The following is a 22,747-nucleotide window of genomic DNA, read 5'->3' on the forward strand; positions in this document are numbered from 1 at the left end:
CTTTCTGCCCCTGTCTTCTTTCTCCTACATCCTCAGGTCTGAGAGGAGCCCTTATCGTTCAATGGCTCTAGGTGAGGAAAATAATTATGTGTTTTTAGAACTAACACACCATAGAACTAATGACCTAGGGATAGTATAAACTTGGAACTTTCACGGAATGAAATCCTCAGAAGCTTTCAGTATAATAGAGAAGGCAAGATAAATCAATAAAAATTGCAATAATAATTAAGAAAAAAGAAATCATGGGGAGGAGGAGCCATGGGTTGTACTAGTTAGAAATTAGATGGATTTGAGTGGGAAAACTTCCTTCAGGGATTTAAGCTGAGTTTTGAGAGGTGAAGGAAATCTCTGGTGGGTCAGGAAAGGGAGCCTCTCCCTCTCTAGACTGTAAGCTCATTCCGGGCAGGGAATGTGCCTTCCAACTCCATTGTACTGGACTCTCCCAGGAGTTTTAGTAGCATGCTCTGCACCTGATAAGAACTCAATAAATATCACTGATTGATCGATCGACTGATCTGCCATTCATAAGGACAATTTGGGCTTAAGTTTAGAAGTGATGAGGGAAAACTGAATGGCAAGCAGGGCTGAAATGGAGTTTGAGGGCTAGCTGTAACAAGAGATGTGAGTAATCAAGTACAGTGGAGTCAGCTGTTGAGCTATTGGGGGAATAGGCAGAAGGTTATATTTGATCTGGAGAGTAATGGCGAGCTATAGGAGGGCTGTAGGTTCATTCAATAGTATTTATTGAGCGCTTACTATGTGCAGGGCACTGTACTAAGCGTTTGGAATGTACAATTTGGCAACACAGACACAATCCCTGCCCAATGACGGGCTCATGTAGTGGAGTGGCATCAAAGCCTCAACCAACCAGTTGTCATGGTATGTTCCTCTACTAGAGTGTCAGCACCTTGAAGGCAGGGATCATACCTACGTACTATATTATACTCTCCCAAGTACAGAATAAGTGCTCAATAAATGCCACCATTTGATCAACTGGCCTGTATTGAACATTCTCTTGGTGCAAGAGATATGGAAGAAGAGCATAACTGATTAACTGTGGTAAGCATCAGTTATTAGAAGCAAGACAATCTAAGAGTGGTGTGTTGACTGACTGGCTTTGATTTGTGCAATTTTATGGACTTTTCTACTCAACGCCTCTCCCAAATTGCCACAAAAATGAAAAACAAATTATTTCTACCTCATATAGACCTCTACTAAAATGAAGGGTGATTATGAATTCCCCCACTTGGGGTTCCTCATTATTTGAAAATACTTTAACTTCTAACTCTCCTATGTTCCAGGCTAGTTATTAAGCTGGTTAAACTTATTTTATTTGTTAACTATAAGATATAAAGTATATCTTAGTTTATTATACTGTTGCAGTGACTTGGAAGAGTTAGCCATTCTTCTCTCTTTGTTTTTCTCTTCATTTATTGCTATTAAGTGGATCTACTTAGGAGCATACTCCTCATATGCAATGGGGAATAATCTAGGAAAGGGACTTCACTTCAAATTATCTTTAAGTGGGCAGTCACTATGACAGCTGGATTAAATCTCACCCTTTAACCCTTTGAATATCATGAATACTCATAAATATTTGTAGAGTTGATGATACCAGGGAAGCTGACACTCCCATAAATAATTTTAGCCAGTGAATTATAAGGGAAGAAAAGATTATTTCAGATGAAATCACCCCTTCTCATGCTGTGTGCAAAAATTTTAATTAATTTTTATACAGTTTACAGTTTTAACTCTTTTGGATCTGGAATTCTGCAATCCAGATACAATTTGAGCTCATCGAGGAATGTTTAGTATAGGATTTTAGCTAATACAGAGCTGTAAAATATTATGCTTAGGACAATAAACACTCAATAAATGCCATTTAACTGTTGATTAGTTGTTGTGCCATTTTAAGCATGTTTTTAACATGTAAGAATTATATTAAAATTGTAATACTGAATTGAAAAGATGCAGTTTAGCTATATACTCAAATAGAAGTACAGTCTTACTCTAAACTCCATGGGAATCATCATAAAGTGAGAAAGATAATAATAATGATGGCATTTATTGAGCACTTACTATGTGCTAAGCACTGTTCTAAGCGCTGGGGGGATACAAGGTAATCCGGCTGTCCCACATGGGACTCAGTCTTAATCCCCATTTTACAGATGAGTTAACTGAGGCATTGAGAAGTTAAGTGACTTACAGCTGACAAGCGGTGGAGCCAGGATTAGAACCCATGACCTCTGACTCCCAAGTCCGTGCTTTTTCCACTGAGCCACGCTGTTAGGAAGATAAAATTTTGGGGTGAGGCATCACTGTGACTTTTGCCCAAGTTCAACAACTCACTGAATGGCATCACAGGAGCCTAGGAGCACCTTGCAGAGGTCAGTGGATAATAAGCAGCTTTCAGGAATGAGGTAAGGCCACGTGGTCCCTTAAAATAGGTTTAGATAGATAGATTAGAAAGCCCATATGCCTTCAAAGGTGCTCTAATAATCCCCATCTTTGGAAAGAACACTGAAGGTTGATTATGGAAACTGCTGGCACACCTCACTGATTTCCATGACGGGCAAAATTCTAGTCAGATTCCTTCTGGATAGGCCACTTGAATCATAGCGTAGCTTCAGACCCAAATTCAGCAGATATGATCTGTGCAGTTCTACAGATGTAGGAAATATACATGAATTAACATCAGCAAGCTTATTGACCTTCTGGCCTTCCAAAATCATGAGGAGCAGCATGGCCTGATGAAAAAAGCATGAGGCTGAGAGTCAGAGGACCTGGTTCTAATCGTGGATCTGCCACTTGTCTACTGTATGAACTTGGGCAAGTCACTTAACTTTTCTGTGCCTCATTCTCTTCATCTGTAAAATGGGGAGCCAATATTTGTTCTCCCTCCTACTTAGACTGTGAGCCCCACAGAGACAGGGACTGTGTGCCACTTGAGTATCTTGTATCTACCCCAGCACTTAGAGCAGTGCTTGGCACACTGTAAGCACTCAACAAATGCCGCCAGTATTATGTGGCAATAATTGTGCCTTTTACCTCTATTATACTCTCCCAAGAACTCAATACAGTACTCTGTACACAGCAGACACTCGACAAACATCATAAATTGATTGGTCTGGCATCATTAACAGACCAGGGTTCTGACACAACTAAACTACCCTGACTGCTCTGAGAATTTCACCAAAATTCTTTGGTTGCTGTACGATATTATGGGTGACTCGTAGGTACCCTGTTCGATGCTTTCTCTATCATTATTTCTAGACTGTGAGCCCATTGTGGGCAGGGATTGTCTCTATTTGTTGCTGAATTGTACTTCCCAAGTGCTTAATACAGTGGTCTGCACACAGTAAGCGCTCAATAAATATGACTGAATGAATGAATTATTTAAGTGAAGCAGGACTGGGCGATATGCCCAAACTATGTACTCTGTAATACTTCAGGATGCAGTGCAATTACAGGAAACAAGTTGGAATACATGCGGACATCTTTCCTATTCAATAGGTGACAACTATCATCAAAGGTCTTTAAGAGAATAGTTCAGAAATTGCTCTATGCAGGTGACTCTGCTTTTGAGGCATATGCACAGGAAGGCAAATAAATTATTCTGAATCACTTTCCAGATCCATCTCAGACCTATGCTCTGACAATAAGTCTAGGAAAAAAAGCTAAGTTATGTACCAGCCTAAACTTGGGAAATCCTAAATACAACCAAAGATATTCATAGGTATCACATAACTTATTACTGTTAGTGAATTAATTTTGCTCCCGAGGCAGGGCACTATCCAATGATGCATGGAGAGGCAAAGAAGTATAGAGCAACATTTTAAAAGACCCGAATGACTCCATGGAAGTTAGCAATCCATCAGACACATCCAATTTCACCACAGTGATCTACAAACCGTATTCAACATCAAGTAGCAGAACCAGCTCCTGGAACATTATCAGCTCAGCACTGCTGAGACAATGTTCACAACAAGGGAGCTTTCCTGATCAGGAAAAGTGAGGTGAGTAGTTGGTGGCAGGCTATCCAAGTAGCTGCACTGAACTGAAAGGGGACCCATGCAAACCAGGAGGGAAGAATAATCTATTTAAAAACCTAGTGACACATAGCCTCAAATAATGTGATAATAGCAGTGAACTCTTAGAAGATCACCACAGCAGAAGAGGAGGGAAGTAGACCACCTCTCTTTGTGTGTTTCCTTCCACTGACTTAACCCCAAAAAGGGGGATTTGGGGGAAATCATGGTTGACTCATTCTTGGCTTCCTGGCTGGGAAGCAGTATACCACAGTCAAAAGAGCATAGTCCTGGGAGTCAGAGGACCGGGGTTCTAATTCCATCTTTGCCACCTGCCTGATGTGTGACCTTGGGTAAGTCACTGAACTTCATTTCCTCATCTGGAAAATGGGGTTAAATTTCCTTTCTCCTTCTCAGACTGTGACCTCCTTGCAGGACAGGGACTTTGCCCAACCTGTTTATTTTGTATCTACCCCAGTGCTTAAAAATAGCACAGTTATCCCCTCCACCTAAACTGCTACCATGCTGATTCAAGCACTTATCAGACAGAGGTGAGGACAGAGTTAAAGCATGCAAGGATGAACTGGAGGTGGATGAAGTCAGCCTATGTGGATTTCCACGTCACTCACACGCACACTCATGGATGCAATCTCACCCTCATCAGTGTCATCTTTGGGTTGAAGGACGACTATCATCACCATCACAGCAAAAAAGCCACCTGGTATGCAGCAATCGGAAGAGGGGTACTCTCTTGAGTGAAGACTTGGAACAATCTGTCAATCAATGGTATTTATTAAATATGTACTGTTTGCAGAGCACTGTACTAAGCACTTGGGAGAGTAGAATACAGCAGAGTTGGTAGACATGTTCTCTGCTCATAGGAGCTTAAAATCTAGATGAGGAGACAGATATTAAAATAAACTATGGATACGTACATAAGTGCTTAAAGGGTACATATCCAAGTGCATAGGTAATGCAGTAGGGAGAGGGAATAGGGGAAATGAGGGCTTAGTCAGGAAAGGCCTCTTGGAGGACATGTCATTTTAATAAGGCTTCAAATCAATTAATCAATGGTATTTATTGAGCACTTACCATATGCAGAATGTTGTACTTAGCACCTATGAGAGTACAATATAACAGCATTGGCAAACACATTCCCTGCCCATAATGAGCTTACAGTCTAGAGGGGGAGGAAGGTGGAGTAAAGTAGTGGTCTGTGGGAGAAGTGGGAGGGAATTCCCGGCCAGAGAGAGGATGTAGGCAAGGGGTAAGAGGCAAAATAGAAGAGACAGAAGTACAGTGAGTAGATTAGCATTAGAAGGGGAAAGTGCTCAGGGTAGCAAGACCTATTCTGACAAGTTCATAGAACCTGCAGAATGGAATGTCAATACCATATCAGTCTTTTCAGGCACACTTACATTCAAGGCTAGGATGTCAGCCTCAGGAGCATTACCTTTGAAAATGAAGGATACATCTCTCTCTTTCTCATACACACACATAAAAACGCACACACTGTCTTTCTCCCTCTTTCTCTCTTCGACTCTCCTTTTTCTCACAAAATTTGGTTAGACTGCTGAACCAGTCCGACAAGATTAATAAGAGTCAACTAAATTTCCTTCTAGTATTTTTATGGTTGTCTGACGGTGTTCTAAGATATAATAACCTTAGCATCTCCAAGAATTCTGACTAGATACTTGATCTGATCCATTTACTGAAATAGAATCTAGCTTCAAACAAATCTAAACCTTTAAATGTCTGCTTTACCCAGTGATGATACATTTTAAAGTAACCAATGCAATAATATAGTATGATTAAAATATCAGCCAATCATGCAGAAAGATTCAAGATAGGAATATTTAACTATAAATAAAAGTTTAGCATTGACTACATTACTATTTAGATATTCACAGGTCAGCTTTTAATATTTAAAATGTAAACTCTACATCTTTAAACTTGCAAGGCCAAGTTTTGTTAAAAGTATCATTGAATAATGGATCATTCAATAAATTATTTATATTTTTCATCCTTGTATTACCTTCAGCTCAGGCCTTGGGGAATTGGTTTTGGGAATTTAATTTGGTTTCATCTCAATTTTCAAAGAGCTGTGGTATCAGCAAGTGAAAGACAGCATATACAACTTAATGTAAACAATGTTAATCGAATCATCGCAGAGCACATCTACTTTAAATAGAGACCTGCTGTTAAGTTTAAACCTTTTTTAAAAAATAGTGGTGAGTGACATATGTCATAAGGATGCTTGTTGTGATGTGGGGGCCATATCTCATCTTTGCAGGAAGAGGATAATAATAATAATAATGATGGTATTTGTTAAGCACTTACTATGTGCCAAGCACTGTTCTAAGCACTAGGATAAGAATTGGGGATTGGGCAGTTCAGCTAGCTGAAAGCAGCAAGCTGAGGAGCAGGGGAAAGTTGTTTCAGCAGTCCTCCAATCCTCTTAGAGGTACACAGAAATGGCATCAAGAGTGTTTTATTGTTGTTAATGTTAATGTTGTTAAATGCTTACTATGTAGATACTAGGTTGTCAGATTGGACACAGTCCCTGTCCTGCATGGGGCTCACAGTCAATCCCCATTTTACAGATGAGGTAACTGAGGCCCAGAGTAGTGAAGTGACTTGCCCAAGGTCTCACAGCAGGCAAGTGGCAAAGGCAGAATTAGAACCCAGGTCCTTCTGACTCCCAGACCCATGCTCTATCCACTAGGCCATGCTGCTTCTCAACATTTTAACCTTTAACCAGCATGAGGAGAGGATGGGAAAAAGACAGTGCATTCTGATAGATTAGATCTGCTTCACAGCTTCTCTCCATGAAATGAGATTGATCTTGATGAGAATGTCCAGATGCTTTCTGATGTCAATGGAAGCTTTTGCAGATGAAAATTTTCAGGATGAATTACAAAATCATTCTAATATTCAGGAAGGATGAGAGAAGTATGAGTAAATAATTCAACTTCATAACTGAACCAAGAGAAAAGTGGTCTCAAATTGGTAGAGAGGAAATATCTTTAGATGATCAGAATTGTGAACTGTATCCTAAATGAAATGAACAGCATGTGCACATGACTTTGCATATTGATCTTTTGATAATTAAAATAGGGTTTCTTATAATTGCTTTCCAAACCTCCCAATGTATTTAACACTGCCACCCATCTTTCACAGTGGCTCTCTGATTGATGAGCATTATGGCACCAGACATCAAGTCTGGCGTAAATAAGAGGCCTGTTAATTCCTTCATTAAATGGTGTTTGCCAGTGAAGGGCTATATAGGGACAGCTTACAGTTCAAGGTCAGGTCTACACATGGAAAGAAAGGTGGAAATAAATGAGATATTTCTGTGTTTAAATAATTTGATCCAAGTAGTTAGCCCACCTAAAGGATTCAATCCAGAAACATTCATTTGTGGGTCTGAGTTATCCAGATTCAGAATTCTGAATTAAGACAGAATGTCCACATGGAACAGATAGACCAGACACATATTTAGACCTTTTTCATTTCACTCGCTGCAATGGAACCAAGAAAATAAAACTGTGGGTTTTTTTTTCCAAAACATAAAACTCCTTCCTTATTACAAAGCATGAAAAATTGTTTTGGAATGTCGAGGTTGTTTTTTTTCCAAATTTGAAAACACTTAGTCTTGATTCAGACTGTTTTCCCAGGTACAGCTTAACTTTTGGATCATTGAATGTCTGTTCTTGTTACTGTCTGCTGGCCCAATTTTTACATAAACTCATTTCATAATTCCTCTTCCTCAGCACCAGTAGCAATGACGCATTAGAGTTCTGAGCTATGTAATAGTAGGAATTGAAATTTGTCTTTCTGGGAATCCTGCCTGTATCACTACTATTCATAATGTATATATTTATTTGTCTTTTAAGTTCAAAGATGTCACTGTGGTTGGTGTTATTTTATCAGTATGTGTGGGTGTGGCTGACAAAACAAATGTGGGACTGATAACTGATTCTGCATCTGATTTATTATGTCTAATCATTTACATACTCTTATGAATAATTTTTATTTTGGTATAGGTAGAAAGTCTCTGTTTTGCCCCCACCTTCTCTATCTCCCTCATTGGCTGTGGACATAAAGGAAAGTCACCTTGTATAAAGAACAGGAGTCTGGAGTTAAATCTCCAGAACATTTTCACAAACTGAATTGTATTTATCACCAGAAGTCACACATTTCCATAGAACTCTGTGACAGTGACATTTATATTTAGGCATGATTTACTAAAGGGGTCAGCAGGCTGACAACAGAGTTAGTATGCTATTGAATTAGGATTTAGAATTCGGGACTAGGCTCCGACATATGCATATCCTTGCATGCACAGAGCTCCCAGTGTTAAAACCACATGATTGATGTTATACTTACATAAGAGTCTCTCCTTTAATGTTTGACTCTGACTGAAAGAACTAAGATCTAATGTGGATATGCTTAAATACCCTTCATTCTATTTCTTCTTTCCCCATTTTTTTTTAAAGGGTGTGCGTAAAGTGCTAATTATGTGCCAGGCACTATACTAAGTGCTGGGGTAGATACAAGCTAATCAGGTTGCACACAGTCCGTGTCCCACTGGGGCTCATGATCCTAACCCCCATTTTACAGATGAGGTAACTGAGACCCAGTGAAGTGACTTGCCCAAGGTCACACAGTCATGTGGCAGAACCAGGATTTGAAACCAGGTCCTTCTGACTCCCAGGACCATGCTCTATCCTCTAGGCCATGCTGCTTCCCATCTCCCTTATCCTTTCTCCCTTATCCTGGTTATTTGATTATTTTCTTCTGACAAATTATCTCTTTTTCTCTTTCCTCCTCTCTCTCTCTTCATACAGTCGTCATAGTAGTGAAGTAGTAGCTGCAGCAGTATTTATTGAGTGCAAACCTAAATGCAGTGAACTGTAATGGGTGATTGGGAAGTACAGAATAATGAAACGGCATATTCTCTGCCCTTAAGGAGCATACACTCTAACAGGGGAGAAAAACATAAAAAAATTTACAGTTAGAGTGGACATATATAGACGTGTGCTAAGGAGAGTGTAAGTAAATTAATGTGGCTGAAGGGATGGTATAGCTCACGGTCTTGGGAAATTAATTAGGGTAAGTTTGTTGGAGGAGGTGGAATTTAAGGAGAGACATGAATGTGTTTTTGTGTGTGCTGGTGTGTGTTTTTTTGTGGGGGCGGAGTGTGTGCATAGAATAGCCACTAATTCACCTTGTATATATTGGACAACAAGGAGCATATGATGTCACGTGCACTACTCCAAGCACACAGCTTATCAAGATTATGTGAAAGCCACAATTTTGCAGAACTACATGATTTGAGCTGATCCTGGAGCACATCTCTAATGGACCCATGAATTCCACACATACCTCAGAGCCTTTGCAATCCACTCCCAGATCAGTCTGAAGTATGGCACAGCATTCTAGTTCTGGAACTCTGCAGCAGGAGTCGCAGCGGAGGGATGCCGGCCCGGAAAATAAAAAAGGAGGACATACAGGTTTCCAGTACTGTATTGAAACCATACAAGGCGCAGGACCTCTGAAAACTGGAAGATTGGTCACCCTACACACACACACACACACACACAGAGTGAACTCCAATTTTTGGTCACTAATACGTCTTTTCAGCCCCACCCAGGTGTAGCTGAAAAGACATTTGAGACCAATAGTCCAATACACATTTTGAGCCTGTAAATACAGTTCTTTAATGTAGTGCTTCACTGACTATTTATAGGATTTGCTTCTGTTTTTAAAATTGCCTCTTGGTGACCCAGTCTTCCCAAAGCCTCTGCTCTAGGAGAGTAACCTCTCTCTTGATTAATGCCTTTCTGTTTGTCTGTCTGCCTACAGCTATTTCCAAAAATCCACTGCTTTATCACATTCAAGATCCTTAGGCTATTCCACAATGGTACAGTCAGCTAAGTCAAGAAATCGATCGCGGAAAACATTTTGGAGGAGGTAGTATTTAAGGAGGGATTTGAAGGAGGGGAGAACTGTGGTCTGATGTGGGAATGGGAGAAAACATATTGAGGACCTACGTATTGACCATCTTGAGTGGGTCAGAGGGGACACCGATGCCCTTGCTGTAAGATACCTTGAGGCAACCACTTACCTTTCTGGCTGTCTTAAGCCTACCCTTTTCCTGTCACTTTTGGAGTAAAGGAGGGCTGAATCCAGTCTTGTTCAACGTATTTTCTGTAGCCATGTTTGAGGATGCGATCAAGGGCCTGGAGGCTGGTGACAGAATATGCTTCTAATATCCTGGGAAACTCCCAACTAAACAGGCTACAAGCATCATTAAGAAGTCATCCCAGCCCTGCTGTATGCTGGTTACTGCGTTCATACTGGAAAACATGCAGCCCATTTAATCAATCCATGTTATTTATTGTCTCTGTTGCTGAATTGCACTTCCCAAGCACTTAGTACAGTGCTCTGCATACAGTAAGCGCTCAATAAATACGACTGAATGAACACCTATGTACTGAAACTATACGATGTCCTTGGGAGAATACAATAGAGTAAGTAGAGGTGATCTCTGCCCACAAAGAACTTACAGAATTGAAGGGGTGAGACAGGCATATAAAAAATTACAGATGGATATGTATATAACTGCTGTGAGAGTGGGGAGAAAATCCAAGTGGTTGAGGTGTCAGACTCCAGTGCTCAGACGATGCAGAAGGAAGAGCAAACTGGAGAAGTAAGGGTTTAATGAGGGAAGGCCTCTTGGAGGAGATATGTTTTTAGTAGGACTTGGAAGATGGGGAGAGTGATAATGTGTCAGAAATGAATGGGGAGGGAGTTCCAGGCCAGAGGGAGGACATGGGCAAGGGGTTGGTGTTGAGCAAGACAAGATCAAGGTACAGGGAATAGGTTGGCATTAGAGAAGCAAAATGTATGTGTTGGGTTTTAGTAGGAGATCAGTGAGTGTTGGGCTGACCACTAATAATAATAATAATGATGATGGCATTTTTAAGCACTTACTATGTGCCAAGCACTTTTCTAAGTGCTGGGGTAGATACAAAGTAATCAGGTTGTCCCATGTGGGGCTTACAGTCTTAATTTTCATTTTCCAGATGAGGTAACTGAGGCACAGAGAAGTTAAGTGACTTGCCCAAAGTCACACAGCAGACAAGTGGCAGAGCCGGGATTAGAATCCATGACCTCTGACTCCCGAGCCTGGGCTCTTACCACTAAGCTCCAAAGGAGGGATGTAGACTAGACATTTTTTGGATTTTTCTTTCCTAAATACCATTCAGGTGATACAGAGATGAGTGTCGCTGGGTTAGTGCAGCCCCTAGTGGGTTCACAACTGTGTCATACGACAAACTAGAGTAGAGCCTTCCATCCATGTAACTATTTCGAGTGGTATGACTTCTACATTCTGGATAGTCATAAATCACTTCCCTTCTCCTCTCCAAAACATCTATTCCTTGGTCAAATCCTTTCCTCCATCCTCACTTTCATTTTCCTAGAGTTTCATGCAGTGTTTGACAGTATCACCATATCTGCCCTATCTTCTGAGAAACAATCCTTGCCCATGACCATGTCCTAAATCTCTTTTTAGTCCTTTAATTCCTTAAGAATCTCCTTCAGAGGATTCACCTGTAACTCTGCAGCCCCTGACTCCCCACCCCTCTCTCCGTGTTTTTGAAGTAGGGACATTTAGAATTCCATATTGGATTCTGCTGTTTTCCTACCAGGTAACTTCTATGTCCAAAGGTCATAGGATCAATGTCAAGGATCTATGACAAATCCTGAATGGATCATAGGCTTAGTCTGGGCTAGTTTGAGGGCTGTACAGGTAGTCACAGAAGAGGAGTATTTTCTTTCCCATGCCAGAAAGTCTCAAGCAATGTAGATTCTATGCGCAACATTTAGAAAGTCAAAAAAATCGTATAGTTAATAGGTTTGATCAAACCTTTAGTTTTCCTGAAACAGCAACTAGTGACAGCTGACAGGCCTGGGTAAAGAAGAGTTACAAACCCTATACTATGTGGAAGTCTTCATTAAGCAACTCTCGCTTTCTTTGACCTTCAGTGCTCTTGGACTGCACACTGCTGTGCGACTTATCCATCTCTCATGAATTTAAAATGATGTTGCTTTTCCTTTTATTCTCTCCCTCTTCCTCTTGTTCGAGATTCAATTAATTTCTCTCATCTTTTTTGACAATGTGTCAGTGAAACAAAGGTCAAACTGTTTTCCCTATTTTTCCGTGACAGAAAAGTGCTTTATTTTTGAATAGTGAATATTGAAACGTCAGCCCTTGATATTGATTTGAATCTACTGAAGTTCAAACCTTAATAAAGTTGTACTTAACTAGTCTGATAAAATGTAGTTACATCTTGATAGTCCACATATGAGATTTGAGTTATTTGGGCACCATATCTTTTGTGTACCTGAATCGAGGAATACCTGATCATTAAAATGAACTTAGTGGTGTTTTGGCTGCTTGCATTTTATACAGGCCCTGACAACAGGGAAATCCAAAATAACATGCTCCTCTCCAGACACTTTAGAGTAGATGATATATATTAAGGTTCTTTCCCAATACTGTAGAGTTCACCTGTTCTATAATTTTCTTTTGTTTTTCTTTACTCCCCTTGCATCTCCAAAGGAAGAGATGTCCTGAAATACTACTAGATAATCAGTAAAGAAAGGAATTAAACAGGGGAGATCAGAATATATAGAATATAGCCATAGGAATTTAAGCACGTGACCAAAATAAAATCATATTTTTCTTCAGACCAATCATTTCTATCAACAAAAGATCTGGCTTGGGACTTAGAACTGCTAAATTTGAACTTGAGGTTGACCTCTGCCTTGCTAAGATTGTAAGCTCCTTGAAGGAAGGGATCATGTCTACTACACTCTCCCAAGCACTAAACACACTACTCTACACAGTGTAAATGCTCAGAAAATACTAATGATTTCTAGGGGAAATTCTGTAAGTAAATCTGAGCTCCTTTCAAGGGAGAGAAAATCAATTAATCAATCATGGTTCACTAGTTAATTAAAAGTGTATTTATTAGACTCCAAAGTAAGCATTCTCATGCACTCAGTCACTCTACTATACAATAAAAATAATAACAATAATAATAATAAAAAACAAAGGTACTTAAGTACGTATTATGTGCCAAGCACTACAGATGATAAGTACAGTGAAGTGGAGATCTTGCAGTGCATGTGCAGTTTCAAAGGATATGGAGTCTTCCTCACCAATATTTATATTTATTTATATTAATGTCTGTCTCCCTCCCTAGACTGTAAGATCACTGTGGGCAGGGAATGTCTACCAACTCTGTTTTATTGTTATATAGTACTCTCTCAAGTGCTTAATACAGTGCTCTGTACACATTCAGTGCTCAATAAATACGACTGATTGATTGATCGGTTGACCATTGGATTGCCTGTCCCTGGTTTTAAGAGGTAGTCTTTTTGTAACACTAGCCCGGTCTGGTTTGGAATCCTCTTGGTTCCAGCACATTTTGCTTTGGCTCTGTGTCTTGTTCATGGTTTATCCTGTCTCAGAAGGCTCAATGACGTCTCTTCTGCGTCTTATTCGGAATTTATGATGTCTTACTAAGCCTAGTTACTTCCTCTATGCATCTTATTTGAAGCATAAATTGTTAACTATTAATTTATACTTCACTGATAGGGAGAGCTATGCCCACATTCTTGGGTGAAAGGAAAAAGTTCCTGCTTGAGTTCCTGCGTGGTGAACCTTCAAACTTTTCCTTCTTTACTTTTATTATTTATTTATGATATTTGTTAAGTGCTTACTGTGTGTCAAGCACCGTTCTAAGCTCCGGGGTAGATACAAGTTAATCAGTTCAGACACAGTCCTTGTCTCACGTGGGGCTCACGATCTAAGTAGGAGGGAGGACAGGTTTGGAATCCCCATTTTACAGTTGAGGAAACTGAGGCACAGAGAAGTTAAGTGACTTTCCCAAGGTCATACAGCAGGCAACTGGCAGAACTGTGATTAGAACCCAGTTTCTATTACTCCTAGGACCATGGTCTTTTCACTAGGCCCATCATGTTTTTTTCAGCCAACTTCTGTATCTCTTTCTTTCTGGATACTTTTCTCCACTCGTTCTCATTTATACACCATTCTTCCTCAAATTACAGTTTTATTTCCTACAATTTTAAGACAAAATTATTGGAATGCATACCTCTTCAGCCTAGATACCTCAACAGGAGAAGCCTTTTGGCAGAGTAAGCCATGGTTTTAAATTGAAGTATAATCAATCAATCATATTTTTTGAGACATCAGTCACTTATATTTTTTGAGCACTTAATGTGTGCAGAGCACTGTACTAAGCATATGGGGGAGTACAATAAAGAAACAGACACATTCCCTGCCTACAATGAGCTTACAGTCTAGAGGACTTACCGTGGGTAGAGCACTGTACTAAGTGCTCGGGAGAGTACAGTAGAACAGAGTTGGTAGACATGTTCCCTAGGAGGTCTTTGGTATGCCAGATGCTGTTGGATGATTTTCAGACTCAAGGTCCAAGGACACACTAAGTGCCCCAAGGTGAAGTTTGGAAATAGGGTGAAGCAGGAATATTTTGCTGCTCACTTTCGAATTGCTCATTGGTAAGTCTGCACCTCCATGATGGGACTGTATTAAGCTCCATCATGTGCATAGAGGAGGAAAAGATAGCATGCCAACTGGAGCCAGTTTGGGCACATGCTTGCAATGAAATGATAATAGTCAAGGGACAAGAACTGGATATTTTTTCAAGAAGTTTGAAGTCTGAGAAGTTTACAAGATGATCAGGAGGATGAGAGTCTGGGCTTAATGGAAGCTTTTAATAATATCAGATAAAGGAAAAACTTCTCTTATCCAGTCTGAACAACTCCATTTCATTCAGCCTTTCCTCAAAGACCCTGCTTTTCAACCCTTGAACACTTTTATTGCTCTTTTCTGGCCACTCTCCAGTGCCTCCACGACCTTTTCAAAGTGTGCTGATGGGAAACTAGGCAGAGCATGCTGACAAAGGTCTGGTCAGTACAGAGGATTTTGGAAAGCTTGTTTCCCAACTCTTGTACATTAGATACTTATTGATAGATCTCTAGACCATGAGAGGGTTTTTTAAGGTAGCAGCATCATATTGGTGACTTATTCAGCAAAGTATTGTTGATTTTTGCCTTTTGTATTCCCTAGGAATGAAAGGTTCATGGGTAAAATCATGTTTCATCATTTACTTTTGGAACAAGCCATCCTTGCATTTTTTAAAAAGTCTTCAATAGCATTTACATAGCAATAACAACAGCAAGACTCTCAAGACATAACAGTTTGGGATTGACATTTCTGTACAATTAATCTTACCACATTAATGTTTATCAGGCAATTAAGCATATGTGCTTAGAGGAGCTACTGTTTTCACCTATAATTGATGTCAACCTAGCATTTGATTAGAGAATCATATCCCTTACTTGATGAATAAATGGTAGCAATTTGCAAAACACAGAGAACATTTTAAGATTAATGAAAACATGAATAAATCCAACTTTTAAACATTAGTAAGCTGATAGCAACTTCATAAGGACCCTTATAATTGTTGAAAATTTTTTAGGTATTTGCCCAGGAACAAAATAAAGAATACTTGTTAGGACAGATGAGTTCTACCTTTAATTCTTTTTTTTATAAAGTATTTTTCATCCAAAGAAATTCTAAAGTAGTTTGCACATTTTGGTAATCAATTTAACTTATTTCAAAAATGATAAACACACCCAGAATCCCTAAATCAATCAAACATTTTTCCATATTTTTCAAAGTTCCAGTTTATCTGTCACAAGTGTGATGCATTAAAGGAAGATTGTAAGCTTCTTGAGAACAGGGATCATATCTTCTAATTCTGTTGTACTCTTCCAAGAGCTTATTGCAGTGCTGTACACAATGTAGGTACTCAATAAATGCTACTGATTGATAAGATGAGGGAAAAGATGATGGCCCATGCCATAGGACAGAATGGGGCATGACTAAGTGGATAGAGCATAGGCCTGGGAGTCAGAGGACCAGGGTTCTAGTCCCAGCTCCACCACTTGTCTACTGTGTGATCTGGGGCAAGACATTTCACTTCTCTGTGCCTCAGTTCCCTCATCTGGAAAATGGGGATTAAGACTGTGAGCCCTCTGTGGGGCAGGGACTGTGTCCAACCTGATTATCTTGTATCTAACCCAGAACTTAAAACGGTGCTGGGCACAGAGTAAGCACTTGGTACAAATACCACTATTATCGTTATTATTAATGGACCCAAGAATCACTGGAGGTGACTAGTAAATTATGATAGGAAAATAAAATTAAAAATAGCTTGGCTATGAGTCTTGTTGATGAAGTTCCTTATGGGCAGGGATCATGTCCACCAACTTGATTGTATTATACTCTCCCAAACACTTAGTACAGTGCTCTACACACACTAAGTACTCAAAAAATGCCATCAATTGATTTACCTAACCTTGCCGAAAAGTGATTTCAATCCACCACAGGAGTGCATTTGTTAGGATTTAGGGTTTGATCAGGCAGTGAATGGTACAAGGGTCTAGAGGAAGAGGGGAGAAGGAAAAATGAATAACGTGAAACCCAAACAAAAGTGAGGGTATATAAGTTTGACACAAAAAGAAGCATTTGTGTGTGAACAGTGCAAAAACTTAAGACCAGAGAGAAGCAGTATCTATTGGGAAAGGAAATCATGGGCGTCAAACAAAAGATGAAAATCCTGAACTGGGACCAACTAGGAGTGTTTAAGCTGCCTCATTCTTATTGAAGGAGGAAAGAACAATCTTTCTAATTATGAAGATGCCTCTTTTGGTATCATCATCTCGTAATCCCCATTCAGCTGCACATTTAAATCAAGCACTTAATCTTACTTGAAATTCAGTTTTTGGCATTTAATACCATAAAGTCAGTTTCACTACACAATTTGTAAAAAGGGTAGTTTTAAAAAAGTGCTGCCATCAAATCAAAGCCCTAAACCAGAATCCTTAATAAATACAAGCAGAAGTTTGATATAAAGGCAACTGGATGTCAATAGAAAGGAGCAGGGTAACATGACGCTAATTTACAATGGGAGTCGAGACCCTCTGGAGGGAGTTAGAATAATGGTGATTGATTATTCTAATCAATATTAGAAAAAAGAAATTAACAGGACTGGTCTGACAATTTATGTGAAGCATCACATATGTGAAGTCTAACAAAGCCCTCTCCAGAGTAACTTAAAAACAGAATAATCCACATTCCTGGAAGCAATTTACGCTAGGTTTGGAACTAGTATTTAGAGAAGAACCAGACATTTTGACCCTCAGTAAAGTGAAAATGAGTTCACTATTTGAAAGGAAAAACCCAAATGCCCCCCAGATTAGCTCAAATGATGTGGAAAGCATGTTGAAATCCAATTTTCCAAGGACTGTGAATATGAGTGTACCTCTGTTACTCAAAATTGATAGCAACTTCTCAGGCATGTACAATATTGTTCATACCTTTCTAAAGGATGTTCGGTATTACACTTCAACAAGCTTTTCAGAAGCAGAAATTTATCCTTCAAGTATCTGTAATGCTAGGACTCAAGACAACAAGCCTCAGTAATGGAACAGGCCACTTTAAAAACATATTTTGGAACAATACCAGAACAAATCATCAGACATAACATGAACAAAATGAAATGGTAATCACAAAGGTGAGCCCAATTCTCTGGTCTGAAGCACCTGAGGACCTAAGAGCACATCATCTGGAGCAGCAGAGAAAGTAATTTCCTTCTGAACTTGCCCTTATTCTTAGCCAAACACCTACTTGAAGCTAAAATTCCCTCATTACGTGGCACTAGCTTACACCTGGCTCCTCCCCCAACATGTTTTGAACATGCTGCAAGGAGAGAAGATTAGGGGTGACCAATAAGGGGTGACCAATAAGGGGTGACCATGCTGATATCAGAGTGTTTATCTAGGACCCCAGTCTCTCCCAACTCCCAGCCATGGTCTACCAAAGGGACTTATGTTAACCTTGTTGCACACCATGTGTAATGAAGCCATTTACTGTTCATTCACAGTACCCAGGGCAAGGGATGTTCAGTGGAATGAGCACAGCTCTATGCAGAGGGAGACCTGGGTTCTAGTCCTAGCTCAGTAAGTAGGGGAATACCTGCTAAGGCTATGCCATCAGTCTTGAAGTTTTCTGACTGAAGAACCCCTTGGGGCGTTCCACAAGGTGGATAAACCTAGGAGCAAATGCTTTACTTCCATTTTAGTCTCCAAAGTGTTCAATTCAGTAGAAACTCAATAAATCATATTGATTGACTATAAAAGAGCATACACATAAAAGATGATAAAAGCAAATAAGAAAACAAAGATAACAAATAGCTAAGAAATGAATACTGATAGAGTGGCTGGGATGACCAGAAATGTGGAAGTGTTAATCAGGGATTGACATTTTGAGGAGATGACTCTATAGAAATGGGGAAGGACATGGTTTGGAAGTCTGGTGAATAAAGGGGGTATCATGCAAGGGGAATGCCATGAACAATGGGCCAGCAACTGGAAAGTTATGCACAAGGTGCATTAAGTTATCTTAGGTGAAGAAGTGAGAGCGAGCTAAAATGTAGCATGAGAAGAAAGCAGATAGATGAGAGAAAGCTAATGGAGAGCCTTGAAGCCATTGATTGTCAGCAGCTTTGTTTTATGCAACCCAGCAAAGCTTGATGCAGTGAGTACCTCAATTTTAGTCGACTAACTGCTTTCCAGGACCTCAGTGTTGGTTATCCTATCTTAGCATTTAGGGTTGAGGATGGCTAAAAAATGATAGTGAAAAAAAACTGTTCAAGAAACCACAGTGATTTTCTCTCGTAAGTCTGGTCTGACAGCCATATAGAAGACTGCAAACCACCGCAGTTTGAATGCCAAGCTGCCAGGGAAAGACACAAGGAAGGGATAGGGCTCAAGGAAAGGACCACCCCTAAGTGGACAAGGGCACTTACTGCAGAGGATTCTGGAACAAGGACATGCAGCATCCTCTCACCATGGAGGCTGGGGGAGGAGAGATTGCAAGTGTAATCCTACTACACTTTCTCCTAAGAAGAAATGTCACTCTTCTCTGACCTTGAGTCAACTTTCTGGAACAAAGGGCAGGGAAGCTAAGCCTGCAGGGGGTGAGAACTGTCACCTGCAACTGTCTCTACTTCCCACCCCAAACTACCCTTGTTCTCCTGAACAGTAATGGGGGCAGAAGCAACTAAGAGCTAGTATTCAGTGCCCTTCCCCATTCATACCCCCATGAAGTGCGTTCTTCTGTCCAGAAAATCAGGAAAGAACCTCTGACTCATTTTAGTTGATTGGTTAGGGGAGAGAAGAAGGTTTTGGTCTGACCTGATTATCTTGTATCTATCCCAGCCCTTAGTACAGTGCTTGACATAGAGTAAGAGCTTGCAAATACCGCAATGATCATTATTGTTATTATTCCCTTCCTTAGTCCACAGTTACTGTAAGACCTCCTAGACTGACACAACGATTGGGGAGTTTTTTACTCTTTCTCCATTTAAGGAAAAGTAGAAATCGGCCTAAAGAAGCCCTGGATAAAGCAATATATCATTTTGTAAAATCAACTTTAAGTTGGTCAAAATCCAAAAATTAGCTGTCCCTGATTGCTTATTTAGCTCAGCTCAATGGTCATGGAACCCTTAGAAAGTCAAATGTCAAAGGCAGGAAGAGCTTTAGAAGTTTTTGATTATATTTGGATATGTAGCTTCCAGTTATGGTTTCTGAATACTCTGGAACATGCAGCTTAGTGTTCTGTAAATTTATGGATATGTTAAGAAAGGGAAAATATCACCCACAGAGAATATTGTAAATAATGATTTCTTCTTTGGAAGGTGGAAAAATATGAAGGGATAACAGAAAACATTTCATACTAAGAAAAAAGATTGAGCTGCTAAAATAAACCCACTGTATCACCCTTTATCTTAAAATATATAAATATTAACCCATTTGTAAATGTTATTGGATAACAGAACAACTGAACTGTCAGCAGTGAGTTGTTGCATGTTTACATACTGTAAAATTCCTTCAGACACATCATTTACTATTTCCTGATGAGTTAATATGCAAAGTGGAAGATTAGTGCACAAAATGAACATCTTTTCCATTAGGCATTAATTGGAAATTCATCTAGAAGGCAGGCACTGTTGGCAGCTATTGTGTTTGCATACCTAGTCTGAGAGAATGCTAATAATTGTCCCAATCTCCTCGTCTTTGGTGGTGCCTAGTATTATGTATTGTCCTCTCCAGAAAAGTAATCTAAATACCCACGGCTCCCACTGCTCAAGAAAGGTTATCTTACCCATCATTCTCTTAAAATTGATCTCAACTTTGCGTCTTCCATTTAAAGGTCGTGATCACTCTTTTTGAGGCTGTTTTTTTTTTCTTATTGTTAGAGAGTAAGATGACCAGCCTGAGAGAGGGTTACCTTCTCCTACCAGAATCATTTGGAAATTTCTGGGAGGAGGTTGGCCTCTCTTCCAAGAGTGAGAAAGCTCCATCCCACCGGGAGTGGAGCTAAGCTTCCCTAAGCATAGAGCAAAGGGAAATCTAGAGTTCTATTGGCTTTGAAGTGAAGTAAAAGTAAGAGGAGGAGGAGGAGTAATAGTAGTAGTGGTAATTCTTAAGCCCTTACTTTGCTCAAAGCAGTCTGGGAAAAACATACACAGGCAAAAATTAAACATAATTGCTGGCCCTCAAGGGCCTCACAATCTGAAAATAAAGGAGGGACCTGGGGATACGCTACAGCCATATAATACAGGGTGAAACAATAAAAACATGTAAACAACATAAAAAACAGGACAACAACAGAATCAACAAAAGGGACCAGGCACTGTGGCTAGAGGGAGTAGAGTTTCAGGCTCCTCATGGCTTAGTGTCTAACAGTGACAGCCATGACCACAGTCACATCATGGTGAGTCACAGTGGTAGACTGGAGTAGGGTCAAGCCATATTCATTTATCCTTCTCTAGCTTGGATGCTTGCTCTCCTGCTGTGACTGTTGTCATTTATTGAGCTCAGATGGTGGGTTTTTTCCACTGTCTCCATGTACTGATTGTTTGGAACTGGTGCAGTCCTTCAGGAAAAACAAAAAAACAAAACAAACCAACCTCCAAAATCTGTGTTAGTTTGCTTGAATATTAAAAATGCCAGCCATTCACCTCATCTGGTAGTGATTCTTTCTGAGTTCATATGTTCATAAGAGATTTTAGAGTATTTTCATGCCTGATGTTGGTTTGGGGGTCTATAAATAATAATGATAATTATGGTATTTGTTAAGCATTTACTATGTATGAGCCAAGCACTGTTCTAAGCCCTGGGGTAGATACAAGGTAATCAGCTTGTCTCACGTGAGGCTCACAGTCTTAATCCCCATTTTACAGATGTTAAGAGAAGTTAAGTGGCTTGCCCAAGGTAACGCAGCAGACAAGTGGTGGAGCCGGAATTAGAACCCACATCCTCTGACTCCCAAGCCCATGCTCTTTCCACTAAACCACAATGCTTCTCTAAACTCACAGTTGTCTATGCTTTCTCCTCCACCTTCATTTAATTTCTTCAGACTTCAAGGTGTTGTTGAGATATATGATTTGAGATAGGTGACTGCAAAATGCCATGAATGAAATCAAGGAAAATGGAAAGGCGGATGGACAGAAATGTCCAGTTGAGATTTAGAAACTTTTTTCCCTTCACTCTCCAGAACTTCCAGATATAAAAATATCCACCAAACGTTTGCTAAACAGCTTCTAATCTCAGAAGTTCTTTGCAAGTGAAAGACAAAATCTCTCTGGAGTGACGGCTCTGCCTGCTGTTGCCTCCTGGTGGTGGGAGAGAAGTGGACAGAACAGGTAAATGGGTGGATTTTTTAATACAAATACAGTGGCTTTTGATGGGTCTTCTAAATTTAGAGCTTCTTCTTGGAGAAGTGCCTGCAGTGCCTGAAATAATTTGAGGAAAATCACTGAGAGACTTTAATTATTATTAATAATAATAATGATAGTATGCTCAGGGATGACTTTGGGCTGGTTTCTTCTCCCTGTGGAACAGTTTGGATGAGCTATCAGTGTTGCATTGGAGAGACCTCGACCACTCCATTATCTCTACCTAAAGTACATCCCATTCATTAATTTAAACTATGTCACTGAAAGAAGGTGAACCTGTTAATGATATAAACTGTTTGGGAGGCATATGGAGAGAGATAAGGTGCTGTCAGTTATAGAGGAGGAAGAGAGGGACCATCAGAAGGGGAGAATGGGAAAGGAAATTGAAAGGTATAGGTAGAGAAAAATACAGGGACAGAAAAAGAGAACATGATAGGCTCAGAAATGAAGGCAAGATAAGGGTAAACAATGCAGAAAAAAAGAGTCTGAGATTTTCCTATGTATTTGCCCACATATTGACCTGTATTCTCTCTCCAACAAGAGAGGTGGGGTGGGGAGGGTAAAGTAAGAGTTAACTCTAGGAACCATTAATCTGGGACAAATTCATAGGGACAATCCCCAAGTGGCACCATAGCTTTTTAAAAACACAGTGGGAAACTGTGATCATCTCTGAGTTGGGAGATAACAGAGAAAAGGTCAATACCCCCACAGGTGATGCATTTTTGTGGTCCCAGATAAGGTATAGTGAACTGTTAAGTTTTGGAAGTTTGGCAATAGAAATTTCATAGAGCC

The sequence above is a fragment of the Ornithorhynchus anatinus genome, chromosome X5 (genome assembly GCF_004115215.2).
Source record: "Ornithorhynchus anatinus isolate Pmale09 chromosome X5, mOrnAna1.pri.v4, whole genome shotgun sequence".
NCBI classification, from domain to species: domain Eukaryota; kingdom Metazoa; phylum Chordata; class Mammalia; order Monotremata; family Ornithorhynchidae; genus Ornithorhynchus; species Ornithorhynchus anatinus.